A 23,336-nucleotide genomic window follows, 5' to 3' on the forward strand; every position below is an offset into this window, starting at 1 on the left:
TTCCTGTCTGTCCCTTGGCCGCCAACGCCCCCTCGACCAACGCGGCGGCGGCGGCGGCGGCGGCGGCGGCGCCCCCCTCCGGGCGACCCGTGGCATGGCCCCCGCCCCGCCGGAAGCACCGCAGGGCGCCGCGGAGCACCGAGGGCGCCGGCTGCACGGGCAGGAGGCCACACACATGCACCACCTCCTCTTCCTCTCAAGCCCTTCACCCTCGCAGCCCGCCCTTCAAGCACACCCACCCACGTCCTAGCCGGCCGCGCGTCCCAGGGCGCCGCGGGGGCCCGAAGGCGGCCGACGGAGGGGACGGGGCGACAGCAGGAACCTCGGGGCCGGGGCGGGGAGGGGGCGGTCGCTGGGGGGAGCCGGGCGGGGGCTGGATCCCGTCTCCGCAGGCCTGCGAGCCCCTCCGGGGGGCCGGGGCGGGGCTTTGGGGGCCGGGGCCGGGGCCGGGGCCCTCCTCGCCCCGCCCCAATCTCCGCCCCCAGGCCCGCCCCCAGCCCCTAGCAATTCCCTGGCACCGCCCCCAGCCTCCAAGCCACCCAGCCACCCGCAACCCCCCCCACCTTCGGCCCGGGCCCGCCTGCACCTTCTCTCCGAAGGACATGCCCTGCCTCCCCCGCGGACCACCGTCCCTTCGGCCCTCAGCCACGACGTCCACGCTCCGCGGGCCCGGGACACCAGATGGCCCGACCGCCCGGGGCCTCAGGCCCCGTTGGCACCGGGCTGCGCGCTCCGCGGCCCCGCAACAGCCAAGGCCACAGCGACGCGGGGGCGGCCGGCACCCATGCCGAAAAGGGCCGCGCGCAACACAGCAAGAGACACAAGAGAGACTCGCTCCGCGCCTGGGCGTGGGCGCCGCGCACGCAACACAGGCACACGGTCCCGCGGCGGTTCGGCTGATGGGCAGGAATGGGGGCAGAACGGCATCCCTGACACCGTGGCTGCAGGGCCCGCGGCTGCCAGGGCTCCTAAGGCAGCTCCAGGGCCTGCGCCCCTCCGGCGGGGTGGCTGCCTCGCCCCCACAGGCCTTGTGGCCCAGCTCCGAGTGCCCGTGTCCCTCCGTCTGTGTGTGTGTGTGTGTGTGTCTGTCTGTCTGTCGTGGGCACCTGTGTCTGTGTCCCTGCCTGTCCGAGGATGGGGTCCGGCGGCGCGGGCGGCCCCGGCTTGGCTTTGAGCCAGGCCGGCTGAAGAACAGGAGAGGCCAGGGGTCGTCCGGAGCCGGCCGGCGCCGGCCCGCGGCACCCCCCCAGCCAGTGAGCGGTCCGAGGTGGGGCGGCGTGCCATCCGGGGAGCCGAGCGGCGGCGACGCGCCCGCCAGGCCGGGGACGGGAGCGCGCCCGGGCTCCGGCGACAGCCTCCGCTCCGGGGTGCGGGAGGCGTCTTGGCCCCCACCCCCCCCGCCCGGCCCGGGGCAGGCGCCCTCCGCCACCCCGGGCGCGGCGCGGGAGGCGGTCAGTCAATCAATCAGTCGGGCCGGCAGGCGAGCATGCAGGCGGGCTGGCGCGATCGGGCGGGCGGAGGGCTGAGGAGCGGCGGGCGCCTGGCCCGGAGAGGCGCAGAGCAGGCTCTTGGGGCGCCCAGCGGCAGCCGCGGACGTCTACGGCCATACCACCCTGAACGCGCCCGATCTCGTCTGATCTCGGAAGCTAAGCAGGGTCGGGCCTGGTTAGTACTTGGATGGGAGACCGCCTGGGAATACCGGGTGCTGTAGGCTTTTTTTCCTCGGCCTTTTGCCTGCCTTCCTGTCTGTCCCTTGGCCGCCAACGCCCCCTCGACCAACGCGGCGGCGGCGGCGGCGGCGGCGGCGGCGGCGGCGGCGGCGGCGGCGCCCCCCTCCGGGCGACCCGTGGCATGGCCCCCGCCCCGCCGGAAGCACCGCAGGGCGCCGCGGAGCACCGAGGGCGCCGGCTGCACGGGCAGGAGGCCACACACATGCACCACCTCCTCTTCCTCTCAAGCCCTTCACCCTCGCAGCCCGCCCTTCAAGCACACCCACCCACGTCCTAGCCGGCCGCGCGTCCCAGGGCGCCGCGGGGGCCCGAAGGCGGCCGACGGAGGGGACGGGGCGACAGCAGGAACCTCGGGGCCGGGGCGGGGAGGGGGCGGTCGCTGGGGGGAGCCGGGCGGGGGCTGGATCCCGTCTCCGCAGGCCTGCGAGCCCCTCCGGGGGGCCGGGGCGGGGCTTTGGGGGCCGGGGCCGGGGCGGGGCTTTGGGGGCCGGGGCCGGGGCCGGGGCCGGGCCCGCCTGCGGGCCCTCCTCGCCCCGCCCCAATCTCCGCCCCCAGGCCCGCCCCCAGCCCCTAGCAATTCCCTGGCACCGCCCCCAGCCTCCAAGCCACCCAGCCACCCGCAACCCCCCCCACCTTCGGCCCGGGCCCGCCTGCACCTTCTCTCCGAAGGACATGCCCTGCCTCCCCCGCGGACCACCGTCCCTTCGGCCCTCAGCCACGACGTCCACGCTCCGCGGGCCCGGGACACCAGATGGCCCGACCGCCCGGGGCCTCAGGCCCCGTTGGCACCGGGCTGCGCGCTCCGCGGCCCCGCAACAGCCAAGGCCACAGCGACGCGGGGGCGGCCGGCACCCATGCCGAAAAGGGCCGCGCGCAACACAGCAAGAGACACAAGAGAGACTCGCTCCGCGCCTGGGCGTGGGCGCCGCGCACGCAACACAGGCACACGGTCCCGCGGCGGTTCGGCTGATGGGCAGGAATGGGGGCAGAACGGCATCCCTGACACCGTGGCTGCAGGGCCCGCGGCTGCCAGGGCTCCTAAGGCAGCTCCAGGGCCTGCGCCCCTCCGGCGGGGTGGCTGCCTCGCCCCCACAGGCCTTGTGGCCCAGCTCCGAGTGCCCGTGTCCCTCCGTCTGTGTGTGTGTGTGTGTGTGTGTCTGTCTGTCTGTCGTGGGCACCTGTGTCTGTGTCCCTGCCTGTCCGAGGATGGGGTCCGGCGGCGCGGGCGGCCCCGGCTTGGCTTTGAGCCAGGCCGGCTGAAGAACAGGAGAGGCCAGGGGTCGTCCGGAGCCGGCCGGCGCCGGCCCGCGGCACCCCCCCAGCCAGTGAGCGGTCCGAGGTGGGGCGGCGTGCCATCCGGGGAGCCGAGCGGCGGCGACGCGCCCGCCAGGCCGGGGACGGGAGCGCGCCCGGGCTCCGGCGACAGCCTCCGCTCCGGGGTGCGGGAGGCGTCTTGGCCCCCACCCCCCCCGCCCGGCCCGGGGCAGGCGCCCTCCGCCACCCCGGGCGCGGCGCGGGAGGCGGTCAGTCAATCAATCAGTCGGGCCGGCAGGCGAGCATGCAGGCGGGCTGGCGCGATCGGGCGGGCGGAGGGCTGAGGAGCGGCGGGCGCCTGGCCCGGAGAGGCGCAGAGCAGGCTCTTGGGGCGCCCAGCGGCAGCCGCGGACGTCTACGGCCATACCACCCTGAACGCGCCCGATCTCGTCTGATCTCGGAAGCTAAGCAGGGTCGGGCCTGGTTAGTACTTGGATGGGAGACCGCCTGGGAATACCGGGTGCTGTAGGCTTTTTTTCCTCGGCCTTTTGCCTGCCTTCCTGTCTGTCCCTTGGCCGCCAACGCCCCCTCGACCAACGCGGCGGCGGCGGCGGCGGCGGCGGCGGCGGCGGCGGCGGCGGCGGCGCCCCCCTCCGGGCGACCCGTGGCATGGCCCCCGCCCCGCCGGAAGCACCGCAGGGCGCCGCGGAGCACCGAGGGCGCCGGCTGCACGGGCAGGAGGCCACACACATGCACCACCTCCTCTTCCTCTCAAGCCCTTCACCCTCGCAGCCCGCCCTTCAAGCACACCCACCCACGTCCTAGCCGGCCGCGCGTCCCAGGGCGCCGCGGGGGCCCGAAGGCGGCCGACGGAGGGGACGGGGCGACAGCAGGAACCTCGGGGCCGGGGCGGGGAGGGGGCGGTCGCTGGGGGGAGCCGGGCGGGGGCTGGATCCCGTCTCCGCAGGCCTGCGAGCCCCTCCGGGGGGCCGGGGCGGGGCTTTGGGGGCCGGGGCCGGGGCGGGGCTTTGGGGGCCGGGGCCGGGGCCGGGGCCCTCCTCGCCCCGCCCCAATCTCCGCCCCCAGGCCCGCCCCCAGCCCCTAGCAATTCCCTGGCACCGCCCCCAGCCTCCAAGCCACCCAGCCACCCGCAACCCCCCCCACCTTCGGCCCGGGCCCGCCTGCACCTTCTCTCCGAAGGACATGCCCTGCCTCCCCCGCGGACCACCGTCCCTTCGGCCCTCAGCCACGACGTCCACGCTCCGCGGGCCCGGGACACCAGATGGCCCGACCGCCCGGGGCCTCAGGCCCCGTTGGCACCGGGCTGCGCGCTCCGCGGCCCCGCAACAGCCAAGGCCACAGCGACGCGGGGGCGGCCGGCACCCATGCCGAAAAGGGCCGCGCGCAACACAGCAAGAGACACAAGAGAGACTCGCTCCGCGCCTGGGCGTGGGCGCCGCGCACGCAACACAGGCACACGGTCCCGCGGCGGTTCGGCTGATGGGCAGGAATGGGGGCAGAACGGCATCCCTGACACCGTGGCTGCAGGGCCCGCGGCTGCCAGGGCTCCTAAGGCAGCTCCAGGGCCTGCGCCCCTCCGGCGGGGTGGCTGCCTCGCCCCCACAGGCCTTGTGGCCCAGCTCCGAGTGCCCGTGTCCCTCCGTCTGTGTGTGTGTGTGTGTGTGTGTCTGTCTGTCTGTCGTGGGCACCTGTGTCTGTGTCCCTGCCTGTCCGAGGATGGGGTCCGGCGGCGCGGGCGGCCCCGGCTTGGCTTTGAGCCAGGCCGGCTGAAGAACAGGAGAGGCCAGGGGTCGTCCGGAGCCGGCCGGCGCCGGCCCGCGGCACCCCCCCAGCCAGTGAGCGGTCCGAGGTGGGGCGGCGTGCCATCCGGGGAGCCGAGCGGCGGCGACGCGCCCGCCAGGCCGGGGACGGGAGCGCGCCCGGGCTCCGGCGACAGCCTCCGCTCCGGGGTGCGGGAGGCGTCTTGGCCCCCACCCCCCCCGCCCGGCCCGGGGCAGGCGCCCTCCGCCACCCCGGGCGCGGCGCGGGAGGCGGTCAGTCAATCAATCAGTCGGGCCGGCAGGCGAGCATGCAGGCGGGCTGGCGCGATCGGGCGGGCGGAGGGCTGAGGAGCGGCGGGCGCCTGGCCCGGAGAGGCGCAGAGCAGGCTCTTGGGGCGCCCAGCGGCAGCCGCGGACGTCTACGGCCATACCACCCTGAACGCGCCCGATCTCGTCTGATCTCGGAAGCTAAGCAGGGTCGGGCCTGGTTAGTACTTGGATGGGAGACCGCCTGGGAATACCGGGTGCTGTAGGCTTTTTTTCCTCGGCCTTTTGCCTGCCTTCCTGTCTGTCCCTTGGCCGCCAACGCCCCCTCGACCAACGCGGCGGCGGCGGCGGCGGCGGCGGCGGCGGCGGCGGCGGCGGCGGCGCCCCCCTCCGGGCGACCCGTGGCATGGCCCCCGCCCCGCCGGAAGCACCGCAGGGCGCCGCGGAGCACCGAGGGCGCCGGCTGCACGGGCAGGAGGCCACACACATGCACCACCTCCTCTTCCTCTCAAGCCCTTCACCCTCGCAGCCCGCCCTTCAAGCACACCCACCCACGTCCTAGCCGGCCGCGCGTCCCAGGGCGCCGCGGGGGCCCGAAGGCGGCCGACGGAGGGGACGGGGCGACAGCAGGAACCTCGGGGCCGGGGCGGGGAGGGGGCGGTCGCTGGGGGGAGCCGGGCGGGGGCTGGATCCCGTCTCCGCAGGCCTGCGAGCCCCTCCGGGGGGCCGGGGCGGGGCTTTGGGGGCCGGGGCCGGGGCGGGGCTTTGGGGGCCGGGGCCGGGGCCGGGGCCCTCCTCGCCCCGCCCCAATCTCCGCCCCCAGGCCCGCCCCCAGCCCCTAGCAATTCCCTGGCACCGCCCCCAGCCTCCAAGCCACCCAGCCACCCGCAACCCCCCCCACCTTCGGCCCGGGCCCGCCTGCACCTTCTCTCCGAAGGACATGCCCTGCCTCCCCCGCGGACCACCGTCCCTTCGGCCCTCAGCCACGACGTCCACGCTCCGCGGGCCCGGGACACCAGATGGCCCGACCGCCCGGGGCCTCAGGCCCCGTTGGCACCGGGCTGCGCGCTCCGCGGCCCCGCAACAGCCAAGGCCACAGCGACGCGGGGGCGGCCGGCACCCATGCCGAAAAGGGCCGCGCGCAACACAGCAAGAGACACAAGAGAGACTCGCTCCGCGCCTGGGCGTGGGCGCCGCGCACGCAACACAGGCACACGGTCCCGCGGCGGTTCGGCTGATGGGCAGGAATGGGGGCAGAACGGCATCCCTGACACCGTGGCTGCAGGGCCCGCGGCTGCCAGGGCTCCTAAGGCAGCTCCAGGGCCTGCGCCCCTCCGGCGGGGTGGCTGCCTCGCCCCCACAGGCCTTGTGGCCCAGCTCCGAGTGCCCGTGTCCCTCCGTCTGTGTGTGTGTGTGTGTGTGTGTCTGTCTGTCTGTCGTGGGCACCTGTGTCTGTGTCCCTGCCTGTCCGAGGATGGGGTCCGGCGGCGCGGGCGGCCCCGGCTTGGCTTTGAGCCAGGCCGGCTGAAGAACAGGAGAGGCCAGGGGTCGTCCGGAGCCGGCCGGCGCCGGCCCGCGGCACCCCCCCAGCCAGTGAGCGGTCCGAGGTGGGGCGGCGTGCCATCCGGGGAGCCGAGCGGCGGCGACGCGCCCGCCAGGCCGGGGACGGGAGCGCGCCCGGGCTCCGGCGACAGCCTCCGCTCCGGGGTGCGGGAGGCGTCTTGGCCCCCACCCCCCCCGCCCGGCCCGGGGCAGGCGCCCTCCGCCACCCCGGGCGCGGCGCGGGAGGCGGTCAGTCAATCAATCAGTCGGGCCGGCAGGCGAGCATGCAGGCGGGCTGGCGCGATCGGGCGGGCGGAGGGCTGAGGAGCGGCGGGCGCCTGGCCCGGAGAGGCGCAGAGCAGGCTCTTGGGGCGCCCAGCGGCAGCCGCGGACGTCTACGGCCATACCACCCTGAACGCGCCCGATCTCGTCTGATCTCGGAAGCTAAGCAGGGTCGGGCCTGGTTAGTACTTGGATGGGAGACCGCCTGGGAATACCGGGTGCTGTAGGCTTTTTTTCCTCGGCCTTTTGCCTGCCTTCCTGTCTGTCCCTTGGCCGCCAACGCCCCCTCGACCAACGCGGCGGCGGCGGCGGCGGCGGCGGCGGCGGCGGCGGCGGCGGCGCCCCCCTCCGGGCGACCCGTGGCATGGCCCCCGCCCCGCCGGAAGCACCGCAGGGCGCCGCGGAGCACCGAGGGCGCCGGCTGCACGGGCAGGAGGCCACACACATGCACCACCTCCTCTTCCTCTCAAGCCCTTCACCCTCGCAGCCCGCCCTTCAAGCACACCCACCCACGTCCTAGCCGGCCGCGCGTCCCAGGGCGCCGCGGGGGCCCGAAGGCGGCCGACGGAGGGGACGGGGCGACAGCAGGAACCTCGGGGCCGGGGCGGGGAGGGGGCGGTCGCTGGGGGGAGCCGGGCGGGGGCTGGATCCCGTCTCCGCAGGCCTGCGAGCCCCTCCGGGGGGCCGGGGCGGGGCTTTGGGGGCCGGGGCCGGGGCGGGGCTTTGGGGGCCGGGGCCGGGGCCGGGGCCCTCCTCGCCCCGCCCCAATCTCCGCCCCCAGGCCCGCCCCCAGCCCCTAGCAATTCCCTGGCACCGCCCCCAGCCTCCAAGCCACCCAGCCACCCGCAACCCCCCCCACCTTCGGCCCGGGCCCGCCTGCACCTTCTCTCCGAAGGACATGCCCTGCCTCCCCCGCGGACCACCGTCCCTTCGGCCCTCAGCCACGACGTCCACGCTCCGCGGGCCCGGGACACCAGATGGCCCGACCGCCCGGGGCCTCAGGCCCCGTTGGCACCGGGCTGCGCGCTCCGCGGCCCCGCAACAGCCAAGGCCACAGCGACGCGGGGGCGGCCGGCACCCATGCCGAAAAGGGCCGCGCGCAACACAGCAAGAGACACAAGAGAGACTCGCTCCGCGCCTGGGCGTGGGCGCCGCGCACGCAACACAGGCACACGGTCCCGCGGCGGTTCGGCTGATGGGCAGGAATGGGGGCAGAACGGCATCCCTGACACCGTGGCTGCAGGGCCCGCGGCTGCCAGGGCTCCTAAGGCAGCTCCAGGGCCTGCGCCCCTCCGGCGGGGTGGCTGCCTCGCCCCCACAGGCCTTGTGGCCCAGCTCCGAGTGCCCGTGTCCCTCCGTCTGTGTGTGTGTGTGTGTGTGTGTCTGTCTGTCTGTCGTGGGCACCTGTGTCTGTGTCCCTGCCTGTCCGAGGATGGGGTCCGGCGGCGCGGGCGGCCCCGGCTTGGCTTTGAGCCAGGCCGGCTGAAGAACAGGAGAGGCCAGGGGTCGTCCGGAGCCGGCCGGCGCCGGCCCGCGGCACCCCCCCAGCCAGTGAGCGGTCCGAGGTGGGGCGGCGTGCCATCCGGGGAGCCGAGCGGCGGCGACGCGCCCGCCAGGCCGGGGACGGGAGCGCGCCCGGGCTCCGGCGACAGCCTCCGCTCCGGGGTGCGGGAGGCGTCTTGGCCCCCACCCCCCCCGCCCGGCCCGGGGCAGGCGCCCTCCGCCACCCCGGGCGCGGCGCGGGAGGCGGTCAGTCAATCAATCAGTCGGGCCGGCAGGCGAGCATGCAGGCGGGCTGGCGCGATCGGGCGGGCGGAGGGCTGAGGAGCGGCGGGCGCCTGGCCCGGAGAGGCGCAGAGCAGGCTCTTGGGGCGCCCAGCGGCAGCCGCGGACGTCTACGGCCATACCACCCTGAACGCGCCCGATCTCGTCTGATCTCGGAAGCTAAGCAGGGTCGGGCCTGGTTAGTACTTGGATGGGAGACCGCCTGGGAATACCGGGTGCTGTAGGCTTTTTTTCCTCGGCCTTTTGCCTGCCTTCCTGTCTGTCCCTTGGCCGCCAACGCCCCCTCGACCAACGCGGCGGCGGCGGCGGCGGCGGCGGCGGCGGCGGCGGCGGCGGCGGCGCCCCCCTCCGGGCGACCCGTGGCATGGCCCCCGCCCCGCCGGAAGCACCGCAGGGCGCCGCGGAGCACCGAGGGCGCCGGCTGCACGGGCAGGAGGCCACACACATGCACCACCTCCTCTTCCTCTCAAGCCCTTCACCCTCGCAGCCCGCCCTTCAAGCACACCCACCCACGTCCTAGCCGGCCGCGCGTCCCAGGGCGCCGCGGGGGCCCGAAGGCGGCCGACGGAGGGGACGGGGCGACAGCAGGAACCTCGGGGCCGGGGCGGGGAGGGGGCGGTCGCTGGGGGGAGCCGGGCGGGGGCTGGATCCCGTCTCCGCAGGCCTGCGAGCCCCTCCGGGGGGCCGGGGCGGGGCTTTGGGGGCCGGGGCCGGGGCGGGGCTTTGGGGGCCGGGGCCGGGGCCGGGGCCCTCCTCGCCCCGCCCCAATCTCCGCCCCCAGGCCCGCCCCCAGCCCCTAGCAATTCCCTGGCACCGCCCCCAGCCTCCAAGCCACCCAGCCACCCGCAACCCCCCCCACCTTCGGCCCGGGCCCGCCTGCACCTTCTCTCCGAAGGACATGCCCTGCCTCCCCCGCGGACCACCGTCCCTTCGGCCCTCAGCCACGACGTCCACGCTCCGCGGGCCCGGGACACCAGATGGCCCGACCGCCCGGGGCCTCAGGCCCCGTTGGCACCGGGCTGCGCGCTCCGCGGCCCCGCAACAGCCAAGGCCACAGCGACGCGGGGGCGGCCGGCACCCATGCCGAAAAGGGCCGCGCGCAACACAGCAAGAGACACAAGAGAGACTCGCTCCGCGCCTGGGCGTGGGCGCCGCGCACGCAACACAGGCACACGGTCCCGCGGCGGTTCGGCTGATGGGCAGGAATGGGGGCAGAACGGCATCCCTGACACCGTGGCTGCAGGGCCCGCGGCTGCCAGGGCTCCTAAGGCAGCTCCAGGGCCTGCGCCCCTCCGGCGGGGTGGCTGCCTCGCCCCCACAGGCCTTGTGGCCCAGCTCCGAGTGCCCGTGTCCCTCCGTCTGTGTGTGTGTGTGTGTGTGTGTCTGTCTGTCTGTCGTGGGCACCTGTGTCTGTGTCCCTGCCTGTCCGAGGATGGGGTCCGGCGGCGCGGGCGGCCCCGGCTTGGCTTTGAGCCAGGCCGGCTGAAGAACAGGAGAGGCCAGGGGTCGTCCGGAGCCGGCCGGCGCCGGCCCGCGGCACCCCCCCAGCCAGTGAGCGGTCCGAGGTGGGGCGGCGTGCCATCCGGGGAGCCGAGCGGCGGCGACGCGCCCGCCAGGCCGGGGACGGGAGCGCGCCCGGGCTCCGGCGACAGCCTCCGCTCCGGGGTGCGGGAGGCGTCTTGGCCCCCACCCCCCCCGCCCGGCCCGGGGCAGGCGCCCTCCGCCACCCCGGGCGCGGCGCGGGAGGCGGTCAGTCAATCAATCAGTCGGGCCGGCAGGCGAGCATGCAGGCGGGCTGGCGCGATCGGGCGGGCGGAGGGCTGAGGAGCGGCGGGCGCCTGGCCCGGAGAGGCGCAGAGCAGGCTCTTGGGGCGCCCAGCGGCAGCCGCGGACGTCTACGGCCATACCACCCTGAACGCGCCCGATCTCGTCTGATCTCGGAAGCTAAGCAGGGTCGGGCCTGGTTAGTACTTGGATGGGAGACCGCCTGGGAATACCGGGTGCTGTAGGCTTTTTTTCCTCGGCCTTTTGCCTGCCTTCCTGTCTGTCCCTTGGCCGCCAACGCCCCCTCGACCAACGCGGCGGCGGCGGCGGCGGCGGCGGCGGCGGCGGCGGCGGCGGCGGCGGCGGCGCCCCCCTCCGGGCGACCCGTGGCATGGCCCCCGCCCCGCCGGAAGCACCGCAGGGCGCCGCGGAGCACCGAGGGCGCCGGCTGCACGGGCAGGAGGCCACACACATGCACCACCTCCTCTTCCTCTCAAGCCCTTCACCCTCGCAGCCCGCCCTTCAAGCACACCCACCCACGTCCTAGCCGGCCGCGCGTCCCAGGGCGCCGCGGGGGCCCGAAGGCGGCCGACGGAGGGGACGGGGCGACAGCAGGAACCTCGGGGCCGGGGCGGGGAGGGGGCGGTCGCTGGGGGGAGCCGGGCGGGGGCTGGATCCCGTCTCCGCAGGCCTGCGAGCCCCTCCGGGGGGCCGGGGCGGGGCTTTGGGGGCCGGGGCCGGGGCGGGGCTTTGGGGGCCGGGGCCGGGGCCGGGGCCCTCCTCGCCCCGCCCCAATCTCCGCCCCCAGGCCCGCCCCCAGCCCCTAGCAATTCCCTGGCACCGCCCCCAGCCTCCAAGCCACCCAGCCACCCGCAACCCCCCCCACCTTCGGCCCGGGCCCGCCTGCACCTTCTCTCCGAAGGACATGCCCTGCCTCCCCCGCGGACCACCGTCCCTTCGGCCCTCAGCCACGACGTCCACGCTCCGCGGGCCCGGGACACCAGATGGCCCGACCGCCCGGGGCCTCAGGCCCCGTTGGCACCGGGCTGCGCGCTCCGCGGCCCCGCAACAGCCAAGGCCACAGCGACGCGGGGGCGGCCGGCACCCATGCCGAAAAGGGCCGCGCGCAACACAGCAAGAGACACAAGAGAGACTCGCTCCGCGCCTGGGCGTGGGCGCCGCGCACGCAACACAGGCACACGGTCCCGCGGCGGTTCGGCTGATGGGCAGGAATGGGGGCAGAACGGCATCCCTGACACCGTGGCTGCAGGGCCCGCGGCTGCCAGGGCTCCTAAGGCAGCTCCAGGGCCTGCGCCCCTCCGGCGGGGTGGCTGCCTCGCCCCCACAGGCCTTGTGGCCCAGCTCCGAGTGCCCGTGTCCCTCCGTCTGTGTGTGTGTGTGTGTGTGTGTCTGTCTGTCTGTCGTGGGCACCTGTGTCTGTGTCCCTGCCTGTCCGAGGATGGGGTCCGGCGGCGCGGGCGGCCCCGGCTTGGCTTTGAGCCAGGCCGGCTGAAGAACAGGAGAGGCCAGGGGTCGTCCGGAGCCGGCCGGCGCCGGCCCGCGGCACCCCCCCAGCCAGTGAGCGGTCCGAGGTGGGGCGGCGTGCCATCCGGGGAGCCGAGCGGCGGCGACGCGCCCGCCAGGCCGGGGACGGGAGCGCGCCCGGGCTCCGGCGACAGCCTCCGCTCCGGGGTGCGGGAGGCGTCTTGGCCCCCACCCCCCCCGCCCGGCCCGGGGCAGGCGCCCTCCGCCACCCCGGGCGCGGCGCGGGAGGCGGTCAGTCAATCAATCAGTCGGGCCGGCAGGCGAGCATGCAGGCGGGCTGGCGCGATCGGGCGGGCGGAGGGCTGAGGAGCGGCGGGCGCCTGGCCCGGAGAGGCGCAGAGCAGGCTCTTGGGGCGCCCAGCGGCAGCCGCGGACGTCTACGGCCATACCACCCTGAACGCGCCCGATCTCGTCTGATCTCGGAAGCTAAGCAGGGTCGGGCCTGGTTAGTACTTGGATGGGAGACCGCCTGGGAATACCGGGTGCTGTAGGCTTTTTTTCCTCGGCCTTTTGCCTGCCTTCCTGTCTGTCCCTTGGCCGCCAACGCCCCCTCGACCAACGCGGCGGCGGCGGCGGCGGCGGCGGCGGCGGCGGCGGCGGCGGCGGCGCCCCCTCCGGGCGACCCGTGGCATGGCCCCCGCCCCGCCGGAAGCACCGCAGGGCGCCGCGGAGCACCGAGGGCGCCGGCTGCACGGGCAGGAGGCCACACACATGCACCACCTCCTCTTCCTCTCAAGCCCTTCACCCTCGCAGCCCGCCCTTCAAGCACACCCACCCACGTCCTAGCCGGCCGCGCGTCCCAGGGCGCCGCGGGGGCCCGAAGGCGGCCGACGGAGGGGACGGGGCGACAGCAGGAACCTCGGGGCCGGGGCGGGGAGGGGGCGGTCGCTGGGGGGAGCCGGGCGGGGGCTGGATCCCGTCTCCGCAGGCCTGCGAGCCCCTCCGGGGGGCCGGGGCGGGGCTTTGGGGGCCGGGGCCGGGGCGGGGCTTTGGGGGCCGGGGCCGGGGCCGGGCCCGCCTGCGGGCCCTCCTCGCCCCGCCCCAATCTCCGCCCCCAGGCCCGCCCCCAGCCCCTAGCAATTCCCTGGCACCGCCCCCAGCCTCCAAGCCACCCAGCCACCCGCAACCCCCCCCACCTTCGGCCCGGGCCCGCCTGCACCTTCTCTCCGAAGGACATGCCCTGCCTCCCCCGCGGACCACCGTCCCTTCGGCCCTCAGCCACGACGTCCACGCTCCGCGGGCCCGGGACACCAGATGGCCCGACCGCCCGGGGCCTCAGGCCCCGTTGGCACCGGGCTGCGCGCTCCGCGGCCCCGCAACAGCCAAGGCCACAGCGACGCGGGGGCGGCCGGCACCCATGCCGAAAAGGGCCGCGCGCAACACAGCAAGAGACACAAGAGAGACTCGCTCCGCGCCTGGGCGTGGGCGCCGCGCACGCAACACAGGCACACGGTCCCGCGGCGGTTCGGCTGATGGGCAGGAATGGGGGCAGAACGGCATCCCTGACACCGTGGCTGCAGGGCCCGCGGCTGCCAGGGCTCCTAAGGCAGCTCCAGGGCCTGCGCCCCTCCGGCGGGGTGGCTGCCTCGCCCCCACAGGCCTTGTGGCCCAGCTCCGAGTGCCCGTGTCCCTCCGTCTGTGTGTGTGTGTGTGTGTGTGTCTGTCTGTCTGTCGTGGGCACCTGTGTCTGTGTCCCTGCCTGTCCGAGGATGGGGTCCGGCGGCGCGGGCGGCCCCGGCTTGGCTTTGAGCCAGGCCGGCTGAAGAACAGGAGAGGCCAGGGGTCGTCCGGAGCCGGCCGGCGCCGGCCCGCGGCACCCCCCCAGCCAGTGAGCGGTCCGAGGTGGGGCGGCGTGCCATCCGGGGAGCCGAGCGGCGGCGACGCGCCCGCCAGGCCGGGGACGGGAGCGCGCCCGGGCTCCGGCGACAGCCTCCGCTCCGGGGTGCGGGAGGCGTCTTGGCCCCCACCCCCCCCGCCCGGCCCGGGGCAGGCGCCCTCCGCCACCCCGGGCGCGGCGCGGGAGGCGGTCAGTCAATCAATCAGTCGGGCCGGCAGGCGAGCATGCAGGCGGGCTGGCGCGATCGGGCGGGCGGAGGGCTGAGGAGCGGCGGGCGCCTGGCCCGGAGAGGCGCAGAGCAGGCTCTTGGGGCGCCCAGCGGCAGCCGCGGACGTCTACGGCCATACCACCCTGAACGCGCCCGATCTCGTCTGATCTCGGAAGCTAAGCAGGGTCGGGCCTGGTTAGTACTTGGATGGGAGACCGCCTGGGAATACCGGGTGCTGTAGGCTTTTTTTCCTCGGCCTTTTGCCTGCCTTCCTGTCTGTCCCTTGGCCGCCAACGCCCCCTCGACCAACGCGGCGGCGGCGGCGGCGGCGGCGGCGGCGGCGGCGGCGGCGGCGGCCCCCTCCGGGCGACCCGTGGCATGGCCCCCGCCCCGCCGGAAGCACCGCAGGGCGCCGCGGAGCACCGAGGGCGCCGGCTGCACGGGCAGGAGGCCACACACATGCACCACCTCCTCTTCCTCTCAAGCCCTTCACCCTCGCAGCCCGCCCTTCAAGCACACCCACCCACGTCCTAGCCGGCCGCGCGTCCCAGGGCGCCGCGGGGGCCCGAAGGCGGCCGACGGAGGGGACGGGGCGACAGCAGGAACCTCGGGGCCGGGGCGGGGAGGGGGCGGTCGCTGGGGGGAGCCGGGCGGGGGCTGGATCCCGTCTCCGCAGGCCTGCGAGCCCCTCCGGGGGGCCGGGGCGGGGCTTTGGGGGCCGGGGCCGGGGCGGGGCTTTGGGCGGCCGGGGCCGGGGCCGGGGCCCTCCTCGCCCCGCCCCAATCTCCGCCCCCAGGCCCGCCCCCAGCCCCTAGCAATTCCCTGGCACCGCCCCCAGCCTCCAAGCCACCCAGCCACCCGCAACCCCCCCCACCTTCGGCCCGGGCCCGCCTGCACCTTCTCTCCGAAGGACATGCCCTGCCTCCCCCGCGGACCACCGTCCCTTCGGCCCTCAGCCACGACGTCCACGCTCCGCGGGCCCGGGACACCAGATGGCCCGACCGCCCGGGGCCTCAGGCCCCGTTGGCACCGGGCTGCGCGCTCCCGCAACAGCCAAGGCCACAGCGACGCGGGGGCGGCCGGCACCCATGCCGAAAAGGGCCGCGCGCAACACAGCAAGAGACACAAGAGAGACTCGCTCCGCGCCTGGGCGTGGGCGCCGCGCACGCAACACAGGCACACGGTCCCGCGGCGGTTCGGCTGATGGGCAGGAATGGGGGCAGAACGGCATCCCTGACACCGTGGCTGCAGGGCCCGCGGCTGCCAGGGCTCCTAAGGCAGCTCCAGGGCCTGCGCCCCTCCGGCGGGGTGGCTGCCTCGCCCCCACAGGCCTTGTGGCCCAGCTCCGAGTGCCCGTGTCCCTCCGTCTGTGTGTGTGTGTGTGTGTGTGTCTGTCTGTCTGTCGTGGGCACCTGTGTCTGTGTCCCTGCCTGTCCGAGGATGGGGTCCGGCGGCGCGGGCGGCCCCGGCTTGGCTTTGAGCCAGGCCGGCTGAAGAACAGGAGAGGCCAGGGGTCGTCCGGAGCCGGCCGGCGCCGGCCCGCGGCACCCCCCCAGCCAGTGAGCGGTCCGAGGTGGGGCGGCGTGCCATCCGGGGAGCCGAGCGGCGGCGACGCGCCCGCCAGGCCGGGGACGGGAGCGCGCCCGGGCTCCGGCGACAGCCTCCGCTCCGGGGTGCGGGAGGCGTCTTGGCCCCCACCCCCCCCGCCCGGCCCGGGGCAGGCGCCCTCCGCCACCCCGGGCGCGGCGCGGGAGGCGGTCAGTCAATCAATCAGTCGGGCCGGCAGGCGAGCATGCAGGCGGGCTGGCGCGATCGGGCGGGCGGAGGGCTGAGGAGCGGCGGGCGCCTGGCCCGGAGAGGCGCAGAGCAGGCTCTTGGGGCGCCCAGCGGCAGCCGCGGACGTCTACGGCCATACCACCCTGAACGCGCCCGATCTCGTCTGATCTCGGAAGCTGGTTAGTACTTGGATGGGAGACCGCCTGGGAATACCGGGTGCTGTAGGCTTTTTTTCCTCGGCCTTTTGCCTGCCTTCCTGTCTGTCCCTTGGCCGCCAACGCCCCCTCGACCAACGCGGCGGCGGCGGCGGCGGCGGCGGCGGCGGCGGCGGCGGCGGCGCCCCCCTCCGGGCGACCCGTGGCATGGCCCCCGCCCCGCCGGAAGCACCGCAGGGCGCCGCGGAGCACCGAGGGCGCCGGCTGCACGGGCAGGAGGCCACACACATGCACCACCTCCTCTTCCTCTCAAGCCCTTCACCCTCGCAGCCCGCCCTTCAAGCACACCCACCCACGTCCTAGCCGGCCGCGCGTCCCAGGGCGCCGCGGGGGCCCGAAGGCGGCCGACGGAGGGGACGGGGCGACAGCAGGAACCTCGGGGCCGGGGCGGGGAGGGGGCGGTCGCTGGGGGGAGCCGGGCGGGGGCTGGATCCCGTCTCCGCAGGCCTGCGAGCCCCTCCGGGGGGCCGGGGCGGGGCTTTGGGGGCCGGGGCCGGGGCGGGGCTTTGGGGGCCGGGGCCGGGGCCGGGGCCCTCCTCGCCCCGCCCCAATCTCCGCCCCCAGGCCCGCCCCCAGCCCCTAGCAATTCCCTGGCACCGCCCCCAGCCTCCAAGCCACCCAGCCACCCGCAACCCCCCCCACCTTCGGCCCGGGCCCGCCTGCACCTTCTCTCCGAAGGACATGCCCTGCCTCCCCCGCGGACCACCGTCCCTTCGGCCCTCAGCCACGACGTCCACGCTCCGCGGGCCCGGGACACCAGATGGCCCGACCGCCCGGGGCCTCAGGCCCCGTTGGCACCGGGCTGCGCGCTCCGCGGCCCCGCAACAGCCAAGGCCACAGCGACGCGGGGGCGGCCGGCACCCATGCCGAAAAGGGCCGCGCGCAACACAGCAAGAGACACAAGAGAGACTCGCTCCGCGCCTGGGCGTGGGCGCCGCGCACGCAACACAGGCACACGGTCCCGCGGCGGTTCGGCTGATGGGCAGGAATGGGGGCAGAACGGCATCCCTGACACCGTGGCTGCAGGGCCCGCGGCTGCCAGGGCTCCTAAGGCAGCTCCAGGGCCTGCGCCCCTCCGGCGGGGTGGCTGCCTCGCCCCCACAGGCCTTGTGGCCCAGCTCCGAGTGCCCGTGTCCCTCCGTCTGTGTGTGTGTGTGTGTGTGTCTGTCTGTCTGTCGTGGGCACCTCTGTGTCTGTGTCCCTGCCTGTCCGAGGATGGGGTCCGGCGGCGCGGGCGGCCCCGGCTTGGCTTTGAGCCAGGCCGGCTGAAGAACAGGAGAGGCCAGGGGTCGTCCGGAGCCGGCCGGCGCCGGCCCGCGGCACCCCCCCAGCCAGTGAGCGGTCCGAGGTGGGGCGGCGTGCCATCCGGGGAGCCGAGCGGCGGCGACGCGCCCGCCAGGCCGGGGACGGGAGCGCGCCCGGGCTCCGGCGACAGCCTCCGCTCCGGGGTGCGGGAGGCGTCTTGGCCCCCACCCCCCCCGCCCGGCCCGGGGCAGGCGCCCTCCGCCACCCCGGGCGTGGCGCGGGAGGCGGTCAGTCAATCAATCAGTCGGGCCGGCAGGCGAGCATGCAGGCGGGCTGGCGCGATCGGGCGGGCGGAGGGCTGAGGAGCGGCGGGCGCCTGGCCCGGAGAGGCGCAGAGCAGGCTCTTGGGGCGCCCAGCGGCAGCCGCGGACGTCTACGGCCATACCACCCTGAACGCGCCCGATCTCGTCTGATCTCGGAAGCTAAGCAGGGTCGGGCCTGGTTAGTACTTGGATGGGAGACCGCCTGGGAATACCGGGTGCTGTAGGCTTTTTTTCCTCGGCCTTTTGCCTGCCTTCCTGTCTGTCCCTTGGCCGCCAACGCCCCCTCGACCAACGCGGCGGCGGCGGCGGCGGCGGCGGCGGCGGCGGCGGCGGCGGCGCCCCCCTCCGGGCGACCCGTGGCATGGCCCCCGCCCCGCCGGAAGCACCGCAGGGCGCCGCGGAGCACCGAGGGCGCCGGCTGCACGGGCAGGAGGCCACACACATGCACCACCTCCTCTTCCTCTCAAGCCCTTCACCCTCGCAGCCCGCCCTTCAAGCACACCCACCCACGTCCTAGCCGGCCGCGCGTCCCAGGGCGCCGCGGGGGCCCGAAGGCGGCCGACGGAGGGGACGGGGCGACAGCAGGAACCTCGGGGCCGGGGCGGGGAGGGGGCGGTCGCTGGGGGGAGCCGGGCGGGGGCTGGATCCCGTCTCCGCAGGCCTGCGAGCCCCTCCGGGGGGCCGGGGCGGGGCTTTGGGGGCCGGGGCCGGGGCGGGGCTTTGGGGGCCGGGGCCGGGGCCGGGGCCCTCCTCGCCCCGCCCCAATCTCCGCCCCCAGGCCCGCCCCCAGCCCCTAGCAATTCCCTGGCACCGCCCCCAGCCTCCAAGCCACCCAGCCACCCGCAACCCCCCCCACCTTCGGCCCGGGCCCGCCTGCACCTTCTCTCCGAAGGACATGCCCTGCCTCCCCCGCGGACCACCGTCCCTTCGGCCCTCAGCCACGACGTCCACGCTCCGCGGGCCCGGGACACCAGATGGCCCGACCGCCCGGGGCCTCAGGCCCCGTTGGCACCGGGCTGCGCGCTCCACGGCCCCGCAACAGCCAAGGCCACAGCGACGCGGGGGCGGCCGGCACCCATGCCGAAAAGGGCCGCGCGCAACACAGCAAGAGACACAAGAGAGACTCGCTCCGCGCCTGGGCGTGGGCGCCGCGCACGCAACACAGGCACACGGTCCCGCGGCGGTTCGGCTGATGGGCAGGAATGGGGGCAGAACGGCATCCCTGACACCGTGGCTGCAGGGCCCGCGGCTGCCAGGGCTCCTAAGGCAGCTCCAGGGCCTGCGCCCCTCCGGCGGGGTGGCTGCCTCGCCCCCACAGGCCTTGTGGCCCAGCTCCGAGTGCCCGTGTCCCTCCGTCTGTGTGTGTGTGTGTGTGTGTCTGTCTGTCTGTCGTGGGCACCTGTGTCTGTGTCCCTGCCTGTCCGAGGATGGGGTCCGGCGGCGCGGGCGGCCCCGGCTTGGCTTTGAGCCAGGCCGGCTGAAGAACAGGAGAGGCCAGGGGTCGTCCGGAGCCGGCCGGCGCCGGCCCGCGGCACCCCCCCAGCCAGTGAGCGGTCCGAGGTGGGGCGGCGTGCCATCCGGGGAGCCGAGCGGCGGCGACGCGCCCGCCAGGCCGGGGACGGGAGCGCGCCCGGGCTCCGGCGACAGCCTCCGCTCCGGGGTGCGGGAGGCGTCTTGGCCCCCACCCCCCCCGCCCGGCCCGGGGCAGGCGCCCTCCGCCACCCCGGGCGCGGCGCGGGAGGCGGTCAGTCAATCAATCAGTCGGGCCGGCAGGCGAGCATGCAGGCGGGCTGGCGCGATCGGGCGGGCGGAGGGCTGAGGAGCGGCGGGCGCCTGGCCCGGAGAGGCGCAGAGCAGGCTCTTGGGGCGCCCAGCGGCAGCCGCGGACGTCTACGGCCATACCACCCTGAACGCGCCCGATCTCGTCTGATCTCGGAAGCTAAGCAGGGTCGGGCCTGGTTAGTACTTGGATGGGAGACCGCCTGGGAATACCGGGTGCTGTAGGCTTTTTTTCCTCGGCCTTTTGCCTGCCTTCCTGTCTGTCCCTTGGCCGCCAACGCCCCCTCGACCAACGCGGCGGCGGCGGCGGCGGCGGCGGCGGCGCCCCCCTCCGGGCGACCCGTGGCATGGCCCCCGCCCCGCCGGAAGCACCGCAGGGCGCCGCGGAGCACCGAGGGCGCCGGCTGCACGGGCAGGAGGCCACACACATGCACCACCTCCTCTTCCTCTCAAGCCCTTCACCCTCGCAGCCCGCCCTTCAAGCACACCCACCCACGTCCTAGCCGGCCGCGCGTCCCAGGGCGCCGCGGGGGCCCGAAGGCGGCCGACGGAGGGGACGGGGCGACAGCAGGAACCTCGGGGCCGGGGCGGGGAGGGGGCGGTCGCTGGGGGGAGCCGGGCGGGGGCTGGATCCCGTCTCCGCAGGCCTGCGAGCCCCTCCGGGGGGCCGGGGCGGGGCTTTGGGGGCCGGGGCCGGGGCGGGGCTTTGGGGGCCGGGGCCGGGGCCGGGGCCCTCCTCGCCCCGCCCCAATCTCCGCCCCCAGGCCCGCCCCCAGCCCCTAGCAATTCCCTGGCACCGCCCCCAGCCTCCAAGCCACCCAGCCACCCGCAACCCCCCCCACCTTCGGCCCGGGCCCGCCTGCACCTTCTCTCCGAAGGACATGCCCTGCCTCCCCCGCGGACCACCGTCCCTTCGGCCCTCAGCCACGACGTCCACGCTCCGCGGGCCCGGGACACCAGATGGCCCGACCGCCCGGGGCCTCAGGCCCCGTTGGCACCGGGCTGCGCGCTCCGCGGCCCCGCAACAGCCAAGGCCACAGCGACGCGGGGGCGGCCGGCACCCATGCCGAAAAGGGCCGCGCGCAACACAGCAAGAGACACAAGAGAGACTCGCTCCGCGCCTGGGCGTGGGCGCCGCGCACGCAACACAGGCACACGGTCCCGCGGCGGTTCGGCTGATGGGCAGGAATGGGGGCAGAACGGCATCCCTGACACCGTGGCTGCAGGGCCCGCGGCTGCCAGGGCTCCTAAGGCAGCTCCAGGGCCTGCGCCCCTCCGGCGGGGTGGCTGCCTCGCCCCCACAGGCCTTGTGGCCCAGCTCCGAGTGCCCGTGTCCCTCCGTCTGTGTGTGTGTGTGTGTGTGTCTGTCTGTCTGTCGTGGGCACCTGTGTCTGTGTCCCTGCCTGTCCGAGGATGGGGTCCGGCGGCGCGGGCGGCCCCGGCTTGGCTTTGAGCCAGGCCGGCTGAAGAACAGGAGAGGCCAGGGGTCGTCCGGAGCCGGCCGGCGCCGGCCCGCGGCACCCCCCCAGCCAGTGAGCGGTCCGAGGTGGGGCGGCGTGCCATCCGGGGAGCCGAGCGGCGGCGACGCGCCCGCCAGGCCGGGGACGGGAGCGCGCCCGGGCTCCGGCGACAGCCTCCGCTCCGGGGTGCGGGAGGCGTCTTGGCCCCCACCCCCCCCGCCCGGCCCGGGGCAGGCGCCCTCCGCCACCCCGGGCGCGGCGCGGGAGGCGGTCAGTCAATCAATCAGTCGGGCCGGCAGGCGAGCATGCAGGCGGGCTGGCGCGATCGGGCGGGCGGAGGGCTGAGGAGCGGCGGGCGCCTGGCCCGGAGAGGCGCAGAGCAGGCTCTTGGGGCGCCCAGCGGCAGCCGCGGACGTCTACGGCCATACCACCCTGAACGCGCCCGATCTCGTCTGATCTCGGAAGCTAAGCAGGGTCGGGCCTGGTTAGTACTTGGATGGGAGACCGCCTGGGAATACCGGGTGCTGTAGGCTTTTTTTCCTCGGCCTTTTGCCTGCCTTCCTGTCTGTCCCTTGGCCGCCAACGCCCCCTCGACCAACGCGGCGGCGGCGGCGGCGGCGGCGGCGGCGGCGGCGGCGGCGGCGCCCCCCTCCGGGCGACCCGTGGCATGGCCCCCGCCCCGCCGGAAGCACCGCAGGGCGCCGCGGAGCACCGAGGGCGCCGGCTGCACGGGCAGGAGGCCACACACATGCACCACCTCCTCTTCCTCTCAAGCCCTTCACCCTCGCAGCCCGCCCTTCAAGCACACCCACCCACGTCCTAGCCGGCCGCGCGTCCCAGGGCGCCGCGGGGGCCCGAAGGCGGCCGACGGAGGGGACGGGGCGACAGCAGGAACCTCGGGGCCGGGGCGGGGAGGGGGCGGTCGCTGGGGGGAGCCGGGCGGGGGCTGGATCCCGTCTCCGCAGGCCTGCGAGCCCCTCCGGGGGGCCGGGGCGGGGCTTTGGGGGCCGGGGCCGGGGCGGGGCTTTGGGGGCCGGGGCCGGGGCCGGGGCCGGGCCCGCCTGCGGGCCCTCCTCGCCCCGCCCCAATCTCCGCCCCCAGGCCCGCCCCCAGCCCCTAGCAATTCCCTGGCACCGCCCCCAGCCTCCAAGCCACCCAGCCACCCGCAACCCCCCCCACCTTCGGCCCGGGCCCGCCTGCACCTTCTCTCCGAAGGACATGCCCTGCCTCCCCCGCGGACCACCGTCCCTTCGGCCCTCAGCCACGACGTCCACGCTCCGCGGGCCCGGGACACCAGATGGCCCGACCGCCCGGGGCCTCAGGCCCCGTTGGCACTGGGCTGCGCGCTCCGCGGCCCCGCAACAGCCAAGGCCACAGCGACGCGGGGGCGGCCGGCACCCATGCCGAAAAGGGCCGCGCGCAACACAGCAAGAGACACAAGAGAGACTCGCTCCGCGCCTGGGCGTGGGCGCCGCGCACGCAACACAGGCACACGGTCCCGCGGCGGTTCGGCTGATGGGCAGGAATGGGGGCAGAACGGCATCCCTGACACCGTGGCTGCAGGGCCCGCGGCTGCCAGGGCTCCTAAGGCAGCTCCAGGGCCTGCGCCCCTCCGGCGGGGTGGCTGCCTCGCCCCCACAGGCCTTGTGGCCCAGCTCCGAGTGCCCGTGTCCCTCCGTCTGTGTGTGTGTGTGTGTGTGTCTGTCTGTCTGTCGTGGGCACCTGTGTCTGTGTCCCTGCCTGTCCGAGGATGGGGTCCGGCGGCGCGGGCGGCCCCGGCTTGGCTTTGAGCCAGGCCGGCTGAAGAACAGGAGAGGCCAGGGGTCGTCCGGAGCCGGCCGGCGCCGGCCCGCGGCACCCCCCCAGCCAGTGAGCGGTCCGAGGTGGGGCGGCGTGCCATCCGGGGAGCCGAGCGGCGGCGACGCGCCCGCCAGGCCGGGGACGGGAGCGCGCCCGGGCTCCGGCGACAGCCTCCGCTCCGGGGTGCGGGAGGCGTCTTGGCCCCCACCCCCCCCGCCCGGCCCGGGGCAGGCGCCCTCCGCCACCCCGGGCGCGGCGCGGGAGGCGGTCAGTCAATCAATCAGTCGGGCCGGCAGGCGAGCATGCAGGCGGGCTGGCGCGATCGGGCGGGCGGAGGGCTGAGGAGCGGCGGGCGCCTGGCCCGGAGAGGCGCAGAGCAGGCTCTTGGGGCGCCCAGCGGCAGCCGCGGACGTCTACGGCCATACCACCCTGAACGCGCCCGATCTCGTCTGATCTCGGAAGCTAAGCAGGGTCGGGCCTGGTTAGTACTTGGATGGGAGACCGCCTGGGAATACCGGGTGCTGTAGGCTTTTTTTCCTCGGCCTTTTGCCTGCCTTCCTGTCTGTCCCTTGGCCGCCAACGCCCCCTCGACCAACGCGGCGGCGGCGGCGGCGGCGGCGGCGGCGCCCCCCTCCGGGCGACCCGTGGCATGGCCCCCGCCCCGCCGGAAGCACCGCAGGGCGCCGCGGAGCACCGAGGGCGCCGGCTGCACGGGCAGGAGGCCACACACATGCACCACCTCC

At 76.2% G+C, this 23,336-nt stretch overlaps 12 non-coding genes across 12 annotated transcripts; all 12 read left to right on the forward strand.

The window, feature by feature from the left end:
* The first annotated feature begins 1,595 nt into the window (after window positions 1-1,595).
* On the forward strand, window positions 1,596-1,714 carry LOC140596939 (5S ribosomal RNA). Its single transcript, XR_011998808.1, has one exon. It is a non-coding gene; the product is annotated as a 5S ribosomal RNA (ribosomal RNA).
* Window positions 1,715-3,397: 1,683 nt separating this feature from the next.
* On the forward strand, window positions 3,398-3,516 carry LOC140596984 (5S ribosomal RNA). The gene has a single exon (XR_011998852.1). It is a non-coding gene; the product is annotated as a 5S ribosomal RNA (ribosomal RNA).
* Window positions 3,517-5,182: 1,666 nt separating this feature from the next.
* Window positions 5,183-5,301, forward strand: LOC140596995 (5S ribosomal RNA). Its single transcript, XR_011998863.1, has one exon. It is a non-coding gene; the product is annotated as a 5S ribosomal RNA (ribosomal RNA).
* A 1,666-nt stretch (window positions 5,302-6,967) lies between these two features.
* Window positions 6,968-7,086, forward strand: LOC140597006 (5S ribosomal RNA). Its single transcript, XR_011998874.1, has one exon. It is a non-coding gene; the product is annotated as a 5S ribosomal RNA (ribosomal RNA).
* A 1,663-nt stretch (window positions 7,087-8,749) lies between these two features.
* LOC140597017 (5S ribosomal RNA) lies at window positions 8,750-8,868 on the forward strand. The gene has a single exon (XR_011998885.1). It is a non-coding gene; the product is annotated as a 5S ribosomal RNA (ribosomal RNA).
* A 1,666-nt stretch (window positions 8,869-10,534) lies between these two features.
* LOC140596945 (5S ribosomal RNA) lies at window positions 10,535-10,653 on the forward strand. Its single transcript, XR_011998814.1, has one exon. It is a non-coding gene; the product is annotated as a 5S ribosomal RNA (ribosomal RNA).
* Window positions 10,654-12,325: 1,672 nt separating this feature from the next.
* Window positions 12,326-12,444, forward strand: LOC140596956 (5S ribosomal RNA). The gene has a single exon (XR_011998825.1). It is a non-coding gene; the product is annotated as a 5S ribosomal RNA (ribosomal RNA).
* Window positions 12,445-14,120: 1,676 nt separating this feature from the next.
* On the forward strand, window positions 14,121-14,239 carry LOC140596967 (5S ribosomal RNA). Its single transcript, XR_011998836.1, has one exon. It is a non-coding gene; the product is annotated as a 5S ribosomal RNA (ribosomal RNA).
* A 3,423-nt stretch (window positions 14,240-17,662) lies between these two features.
* Window positions 17,663-17,781, forward strand: LOC140596976 (5S ribosomal RNA). Its single transcript, XR_011998845.1, has one exon. It is a non-coding gene; the product is annotated as a 5S ribosomal RNA (ribosomal RNA).
* Window positions 17,782-19,442: 1,661 nt separating this feature from the next.
* Window positions 19,443-19,561, forward strand: LOC140596977 (5S ribosomal RNA). The gene has a single exon (XR_011998846.1). It is a non-coding gene; the product is annotated as a 5S ribosomal RNA (ribosomal RNA).
* A 1,646-nt stretch (window positions 19,562-21,207) lies between these two features.
* LOC140596978 (5S ribosomal RNA) lies at window positions 21,208-21,326 on the forward strand. Its single transcript, XR_011998847.1, has one exon. It is a non-coding gene; the product is annotated as a 5S ribosomal RNA (ribosomal RNA).
* Window positions 21,327-23,004: 1,678 nt separating this feature from the next.
* On the forward strand, window positions 23,005-23,123 carry LOC140596979 (5S ribosomal RNA). Its single transcript, XR_011998848.1, has one exon. It is a non-coding gene; the product is annotated as a 5S ribosomal RNA (ribosomal RNA).
* Window positions 23,124-23,336: the final 213 nt, after the last annotated feature.

This window comes from Vulpes vulpes, unplaced genomic scaffold (assembly GCF_048418805.1).
Source record: "Vulpes vulpes isolate BD-2025 unplaced genomic scaffold, VulVul3 u000000811, whole genome shotgun sequence".
NCBI lineage: Eukaryota > Metazoa > Chordata > Mammalia > Carnivora > Canidae > Vulpes > Vulpes vulpes.